Source organism: Mus caroli, chromosome X, assembly GCF_900094665.2.
Source record: "Mus caroli chromosome X, CAROLI_EIJ_v1.1, whole genome shotgun sequence".
Classification (NCBI taxonomy): domain Eukaryota; kingdom Metazoa; phylum Chordata; class Mammalia; order Rodentia; family Muridae; genus Mus; species Mus caroli.
In genome coordinates, this window is record NC_034589.1 from 39,390,738 (window position 1) to 39,399,799 (window position 9,062).

The 9,062-nt window shown below is 33.1% G+C and overlaps 1 long non-coding RNA gene across 1 annotated transcript in view; it reads right to left on the reverse strand.

The window, feature by feature from the left end:
- Positions 1 to 1,094: 1,094 nt before the first annotated feature.
- LOC110286474 overlaps positions 1,095 to 9,062 on the reverse strand; it is a 12,511-nt gene continuing 4,543 nt past the window's right edge. Inside the window, exon 2 of the long non-coding RNA XR_002377143.1 lies at positions 1,095 to 1,328. This is a non-coding gene — a long non-coding RNA (uncharacterized LOC110286474). The remainder of the gene's footprint in view (positions 1,329 to 9,062) is intronic.

Genomic DNA, 9,062 nt, shown 5'->3' on the forward strand with positions numbered 1-9,062 from the left:
GCTTTCAGAGAATTTAATGTATGCCAGGTTATCTATCAAGTGCATCTCATGAATCTTATTTAGTCTTTACACATTCCTGTGAAGTAGAAACGCTTTTTAAACCATTTTTCTAGAACAGAAAACAGAAGCCCAGAGAATCAATTTGACTAGAACATGAAATAACAAGGATTGGAACACAAGTTTAAATACAGAGCAATATAGGTTGATTATATTAATTCATGCTTTATCAAAGAATTTTATGTTTTAATGAGTAATCATTTTTCCTTATTTGGGCAAAGATAATCCATCATTCCCCAGAAGAATAATTTTTCATAAAGCAAAAATAGGTGTATAAGTTGACAGGAATGGAGATAGAATAGTAAGACTTCAGAAATGAAATGTACACATTGCAAAAATTCCAAACATTTGAAAAATATGTTTTTGCAAAATAAAAGAAAGAAAATTAGCAAATAATTATCAAAAGAAGTAAATTTTCACTACTCTTTTCATCACAGAAAAACTGTCTTCCTTAATTTTTTATCATATTTTAAGAGGTTATTCCATATTTTCAGGTAATAGTATAGCAGACACAAGGAATAAATTGTTTATTTATTTTAGTGTGTCCAGATTAAATAAAAGAAAATCAAGCTATGTAACACTAGACCCAAGAATTAGAAAAAGAGTCCTCATATATTTCATAGATGCATGCTGGCCAATACTACTAAAAAGAATGAAAATCTTCACTCTGATCATATATATATATATATATATATATATATATATATATATAGAGAGAGAGAGAGAGAGAGAGAGAGAGAGACTTGCAAAATAAGATTTTGATATTTATGTTATATTGTCCATATTGAATTTAAACATTAATATTTTTAAGTAATACCTTTTTTTCTCAAGAAAATTGTTTGAAACTAAAAAAAAAAAGAATAGCCAAATAATTGGTATAGAGAAGCAGTAGGTTGAAAAATAGAGCTTTAGCAAGCTTGTAAATTATAAAATTGGCTTTGTTTTTAAATAATGGGTTATGGCATATTTGAATTTAAATGTCTACATGAAACGACATCATGAAGGTGTTCTACAATTAATAATTCAATACCTCCACATTTTCAGAGAACTGTTTTTAGTTTTCCTCCTGAATATTTCCTTTTGTAGTGATTTGACTAAGAAATATTCCCTTAGTCTCTGGAGTTTAAACAGTTGTTTGATGGTGCTGATTGGTAAGGTTCCGGTGTTACAACATTGCTGAAGGAATTTGGGTTCTGGGGGCAGGCCTTGGGATGTACTTCTAATTCATTCTCTCTGCCTCATTCTTGCATTTTAAGATGTGATCTTCACAGCTTCAGGGCAATGACAAACAACTTGTTTTTTACTCTGTCTATAGCACATTTACTATATTCAGGCATATATATGATACTCACTGAATTTGTGATATGCATATATTATTGAATGCCAATTTGGCAGTTTAAGACAAACGTAATATCTTCTCTTCATCATACAACTCTATACTGAGATCTACTTGCACAATGAAATAAGCTCAAGAATTGTGATTCGAACTGCCCATAGTGAAGGCATGAGAAATAGTAGAGTAGGTCTTCAAGTAAAATTGTCAAAAGTTAATGATTGGTATTGTGGAAGAAATAGACAATTCATTTACATTAAAATGTAAAAAATGAGTACACTAGAAAAATAAAACATTCAGTAAATTGACAGTTTGCAACTAGCCTTCTTTCTTAAAGAATCCATCCTGTCACCAAACTTTGGAAACTTTCCATAAACTTCTGAAATCTACCATATCATACAAATACTTAATTAGCTAAAGAGAACAGTTTTGTATAAGGAGTATTTTGATATACTAGCCAAAGGGTATTCAGTCATACCACCTTTACAAATTGAATTTAGGGAAAGACCTTTGAGTAGGTTACAATAATAATAGAGAATAAAGTTGAATGAAGCATCAACAGGGCTCCTGCCATAAGATTGTCACTTTCCTTTCCTTGGAGGAATTTCCTCTAGAGTTTAAATGATTGATGAAATTGAAATATTTAAGTGCAAATAAATCAGGACAAATGAAAGCAAAAAAAAAAAAAAAAAAAAAAAAAAAAAAAAAAAAAAAAAAAAAAAAAAAAAAAAAAAAAAAAAAAAAAAACACTAGAAAAATCTGTAATGCAAATGTGTGTGTTTTAAATATGAAGTATAGCATGGCATATTAATAAATCATAGAATAGTGCAATGGTATGAAAAGAAAATTAAACTAGGGAAAATAACTTGGAGATAAATTATATACTAAAATATTGTAAGATGATGGGAAAAATGAATGTATAATTTTATTAAGAGATATTTGCAATTTTCTTAGTAGCCAAGAAAAATATGTCTTTCTATTATTGATTGGAAAATGCTAACAGATACATTTATATAACTCTCCCAATCCTACACACTCAGTATAAGACCCAGAAGGGACTCAAGTGTTTGCAATTAAAGACCTAAATTTAACACATGAAATATTTTTGAAAATATAATAATTACATTCAATAACCAAACTAATATGTTCATATATAAAAATATTTCATATATATTAAGTTTCAAACTAATATGCAATAGATTTAGAGGAAATCAAATAAAAATATGAAAAGTACTTACTAAGGTAAAATTGGTGACAAGATATCACTGTCATGCATAACCTTTTAATGGGAATAAAAAATGGTAACTCCTATAGATATTCTTATAACAAGCTAACAAGAAAAACAAGCCACTCACAAACACAGGATCCAAAACACTAATTATGCATTTTATTTTTCATATTATACATGACATTAGAGACTGGTAAACAGCTAAACAATAGCTATTGGGTTTTAAGGATATGGCAAATGGCAAAAGAATTATAAGAGCAGTCAAAATATCTCTCACCTTTGACAGCAGAAATACATTTTAAGATATTCAAGAATGAAAAAGTATACTGCCTAATTATGAAATTTTTAAAAAGTGAATAATATGTTGATTAAGATGTAAGTCCAAAAATGAATTTGAGACTGTAGAATAAATAACAGTGAGTAAAGAACTGAAGAAAATGGAAACTGACCATAATCCCCTGTGCCTATAAGGGAGATTCTCCTAGTTTTTCGGTGGATTCTTGAGTCTGTGAAAATATTTCCCCTCTATATAGCTTGCTTTTACGTATATATACATGCATACATACCCATGATAAAATGTAATTTATAAATTAAGCACAGTAATATATTGGCCACAATGACTAATAATGAATCAGAACAACTATAGCAATATATTTAAATAGTAGTCACATAAAACTTTAATATTGCTCAGTTGGAAAAGTGTCACAATGGTTAAGAATACTTGCTGCTTTTATAGAAGACTCAGGTTCAATTCACCTGCATGGATACATCAGCTCACAACTACCTGTAACTCAAGTTCTGGGGTATTCTTCTAGCCTTCACAGGCCCTTGCACACATGTAGTGTTCCATCTTAGGCAGCCTTAAACACATGCATATAAAGTATAATAATAATAAAAAGTCCTTTAAAATAAACCCCAGTGGGTTTGAGAAAATATTAATATATAAGTAAATAAAGTTTTTAAACTTATGATCTGTTTATTTCTTGACATTCCCATTTAATATTTGAAGGTTACAATAGACTATTCAGAACTAAAGCTGCAGAAAGCAGGATTACAGATTACTATCATATCATCAGCAAATAGTGATATTTTAACTTCTTCCTTTCCAATTTGTATCCCCTTGACCTCCTTTTGTTGTCGAATTGCTCTGGCTATGACTTCAAGTACTATATTGAATAGGTAGGGAGAAAGTGAGAAGCCTTGTCTAGTCCCTGATTTTAGTGGAATTGCTGCAAGTTTCTCTCCATTTAGTTTGATGTTGGCTACTAGTTTCCTGTATATTGCTTTTATTATGTTTAGATATGGGCCTTGAATTCCTGATCTTTCCATGAATTTTATCATGAAGGGGTGTTGGATTTGTCAAATGTTTCTCAGCATCTAATGAGATGATCATGTGGTTTTTGTCTTTGAGTTTGTTTATACAATGGATTTCCATACATTAAACCATCCCTGCATCCCTGGGATGAAGCCTACTTGATCATGATGGATATTGATTTGGGAGAATTTTATTGAGCATTTTTGCATCAATATTCATAAGGGAAATTGGTCTGAAGTTCTCTTTTGTTGTTGGGCCTTTGTGTAGTTTAGGTATCAGTGTAATTTTGGATTCATAGATCAAATTGAGTAGAGTACTGTCTGTTTCTATTTTATGGAATAGTTAGAGGAGTATTGGAATTAGTTCTTCTTTGAAGGTGTGATAGAGCTCTGCAATAAACTCATCTGGTCTTCTGCTTTTTTGGTTGGGAGAAAATTAATGACCATTTCTACTTCTTTAGGAAATATGAAATTGTTTAGATCATTAATATGATCCTGATTTAACCTTAGTATCAATCTAGAAAATTGTTCATTTCATCCAGGTTTTCCAGTTTGTGTGACTATAGGCTTTTGTCTTAGGATCTGATGTTTTTTTTTTCTTTTTATGATTTCCTCAGTTTCTATTTTTATGTCTCCTTTTTAATTTCTGATTTTGTTAATAGGATACTGTCCCTGTATCGTCTAGTTAGTCTGACTATGGGTTTATTTGTTGATTTTTCTCAAAGAACCAGCTTCTGGTTTAGTTGTGTTTTTTTTGTTTGTTTGTTTGTTTTGTTGTTTTGTTTTGTTTTTGTATAGTTCTTTTTGTTTCTACTTGGTTGAATTCAGCATTGAGTTTATCTCCTGACATCTACTCATCTTGGGAGAATTTGCTTCCTTTTGTTCTACAGCTTTTTGGTATACTGTTAAGCTAAGCTGCTCCAGATTCTTTTTGGAGACACGCAAAGCTAAGAGTTTTCCTCTTAGGACTGCTTTCATGGTCTCCCATAAGTTTGGGTATGTTGTGGCTTCATTTTCATTAAACTCTAAAAAGTCTTTAATTTCTTTCTTTATTTTTTCCTTGGCCAAATTATCATTGAGTAGAGTGTTGTTCAGCTCCCACGTTTATGTGGGCTTTCTAATAACCATGTTGTTATTGAAGATCAGCCTCAGTCCACAATGATCTGAAAGGATGTGTGGATTATTTAAATATTTTTGTATCTGTTGAGACCTGTTTTGTGACCGATTATAAGGTCAATTTTGGAGAAGGTACCATGTGGTGCTGAGGAAAAGGTATATCCTTTATTTTAAGATAAAATACTCTGTAGATATCTGTTAAATCCATTTGTTTCATAACTTCTGTAGGTTTCACTGTATCTCTCTTTAGTTTCTATTTTCAGGATCTGTCCATTGATGAGAGTGGAGTGTCGAAGTTACCCAATATATTTTGTGTTGCAATTTGTGCTTTGAGCTTTACTAAAGTTTCTTTAATGAATGTGGATGCCCTTGCATTTGGAGCATAGATGTTCATAACTGAGAATTCATATTGGAAGATTTTACATTTGATGAGTATGAAGTGTCCCTCATTGTCTGTTTTGATAACTTTGGTTTGGAAGTTGATTTTATTCGATATTAGAGTGGCTACTCCAGCTTGTTTCTTGGGACCATTTGCTTGGAAAATTGTTTTCCAGCCTTTCACTCAGAGGTAGCGTCTGTCTTTGTACCTCAGGTAGGTTTCCTGTATGAAGCAAAATGTTGGGTCCTGTTAATGTAGCCAGTCTGTTAATCTATGTCTTTTTGTTGGGAAATTAAGTCCATTGATGTTAAGAGAAATTAAAGAAAAGTAATTGTTGCTTCCTGTTATTTTTGTTGTTAGAGTTGGGAGTTTGTTCATGTGGCTATCTTCTTTTATGTTTGTTGAAACATTACTTTCTTGCTTTTTCTAGGGCATAGTTTCCCTCCTTGTGTTGGAATTTTCCCTTTATTATCTTTTAAAGTGCTGGATTCATGGAAAGACATTGTGTAAATTTGGTTTTGTTATGGAATACTTTGGTTTCTCCATCTATGGTAATTAAAAGTTTTTCTGGGTATAGTAGCCTGGTCTGGCATTTGTGTTTTCTTAGGGTCTGTATGACATCTGCTCAGGACATTCTAGCTTTTGTAGTCTCTGTTGAGAAGTCTGGTGTAATTCTGATAGGTCTGCCTTGATATGTTACTTGACATTTTTCCCTTACTGCTTTTAATATTCCATCTTTTTTTTATTGCATTTGGTATTTTGATTATCCTGTGTCAGGAGGGATTTCTTTTCTGGTCCAGTCTATTTGGAATTCTGTAGGATTCTTATAAGTTAATGGGCATCTCTTTCTTTAGGTTAGGGAAGTTCTACAATTTTGTTGAAGATATTTACTGGCCTATTAAGTTGAAAATCTTCATTCTCATCTATACCTATTATCCTTAGATTTGGTCATCTCTTTTTGTCCTGTATTTCCTGGATGTTTTGAATTAGGATCTTTTTGCATTTTCCTTTTTTTTTTAATTTTTGTGTCAATGTTTTCTATGCAATCTTCTGCACCTGGGATTCTCTCTTCCATCTCTTGTATTCTGTTGGTGATATTTGCATCTATGGCTCCTGATTTCTTTCCTAGGATTTCTATCTCCAGAATTGACTCCCTTTGTGATTTCTTTATTTTTTTTTCTACTTCCATTTTTAGATCCTGGATGGTTCTTTTCAATTCCTTCACCAGTTTGTTTGTGTTTTCCTGTAATTCTTTAAGGGATTTTTGTGTTTCTTCTTTAAGGGCTGCTCCCTGTTTAGCTGTGTTTTCCTATAATTCTTTTAGGGAATTTTGTGTTTTCTTTTTAAGGACTTCTGTTTAGCTGTGTTCTCCTGTAATTCTTTAAAGGAGTTATTAATGCTCTTTTTAATATCCTCTACCAGCATCATGAGATATGATTTTAAATCTTAATCTTGCTTTTCTGGTGATGTGTGGTCTTTTGATCTAGGCTGTTTCCTTGGATATAAGATAGAAACTCAGAATCATTTTGATTTGCATTTTCCTGATGTTGACTAAGGATGTTAATATTTCTTTAAGTGCTTCTCATCCATTCAAAGATTCCTTTGTCCAGAATTTGCTGTTTAGTTCTGTACCTCATTTTAAATTGGGTTATTTTGTTTGTTGATGTCCAATTTTGGACATTACCCCTTTCAGATGTAGGGCTGGTAAAGATCTTTTCCCATTTGCTAGGCTGTTATTTTGTCCCATTGACATGTTGGACTGAAAGATTGTGATGAGACTTAGCTAATGGGGATCCCCAAGTGAACAATGTAAAGCTGGGGAACAATGTATATAGAAGAGGAGTTTATTGTTTCAGCATGCTGGGGTCATCCTGTACCTGACAGAGAGGCAGAGACTCTTGGCTGCCTGTTGAGCAAGTCTTTATACAGATTCCAGGGGAGGAATACAGCATTAGCAACTAGGCACAATCCGATGGACAGAACAGTGTGACTTTTAAACTGAATGGTTCTTAGGGAATGAGGTAGCAAAGGATTCCTTCACTTATCTGCTGGTGGCCAATGGTTGGTCCCTCCTGTGATCTTTCTGAGGAATATAAAAAGCCTCTCCCTTCCAGAGGGGATGGGTACCTCCCTACTTCGTGACATTTCTCTTCCAGAAGGGGAGGGTAGAATTTTCCAAAGGTCCTGAGCTGATATCTTCAGGACTTATAGGTTGCATGGAATTATTTCAATTTTCTTATGTCTGGTAAGACTTGCTTTAACATTGAGTTTAGGAGCCATTTTAAAAAATATTGCATGAGGCTAGGCAGTGGTGGTGTACACCTTTAATCTCAGAACTTTGGAGGCACAGGCAAGAGGATTTCTGAGTTTACTGCCAGCCTGGTCTACAGAGTGATTTCCAGGATAGCCAGGGTTATCACAGAGAAACCCTGTCTCAAAAAACAAAACAAAACAAAACAAAACAAAACAAAACAAAACAAAAAAAAAACAAAACAAAAAAACCAGAAGATGGTCTAGTCAGCTATCCTTGTGAAGAGAGGCTCCTTGGTCTTGCAAACTATATTATCCAGTACAGGGGAATGCCAGGGCCAAGAAATGGGAGTGGGTGAGTATGGGAGCAGGGCAGGGAGAGGGTATAGGGAGCTTTCAAGATAGCATTTGAAATGTAAATAAAGAAAATATCTAATTAAAAAAACAAACAAACAAAAAAACAAAACAAAAAAAAGGCAAAAACCAAAAAAACAAACAGAAACAAACAAAAAATCTTGTATAAGGTGCTAAAGAGAAGGTATATTCCCTTGTATTTGAGCAAAATGTCCTGTAGATATCTGTTAGGTCCATTTGGATTTGGTTCATAGCTTGTGTTAGCTCTGTTATTTCTCTGTTTAGTTTATGTCTGTGTGACTTGTCCATTGCTAGGGTTGGGTATTGAAGTCCCCCACTGTCAGTGTATGAGGGTTGATATGTGGATTAAGATTTTTTTTTAATGGTTAATTCCACTTTATTTTTTTTATTGGGTATTTATTTCATTTACATTTCCAATGCTATCCCAAAAGTCCCCCTCACGCTCCCCCACACACTCCTGCACCCACCCACTCCCACTTCTTGACCCTGGCGTTCCCCTGTACTGAGGCATATAAAGTTTGCACGACCAATGGGCCTCTCTTTCCACTGTTTTAGTAATGTTTCTTTTACAAATGGAGTTGCCCTTACATTTGGTACATAGATGTGGAGAATTGAAATATCAACTTAGGATATTTTAATTTGATGAGTATGGAATGTCCTTCACTATCTCTTTTGATTAATTTTTATTTGAAATCTGTTTTGCTAGATATCAGGATAATTATACTATCTTCCTTCTTGGGTACATTTTCTTGGAAAAACTTGTTACAACCCTTACTCTCAAGTAATATCTCTTTGATGGTTAGTTTTGTTCCCTGTATGCAACAGAAGGATGGATCCTGCATTCATATCCATTCTGTTGGTCTGTGTCTTTTAATTGGGGAATTGAGTACATTGATTTTGAGAGATATTAATGGCAAATTACAGGTAATTTCAGTTATTTTATTGATGGTAGTGGTGGTGGTAAGTGTGTGTGTGTGTGTGTGTGTGTGTGTGTGTGTGTGTGTGTGTGT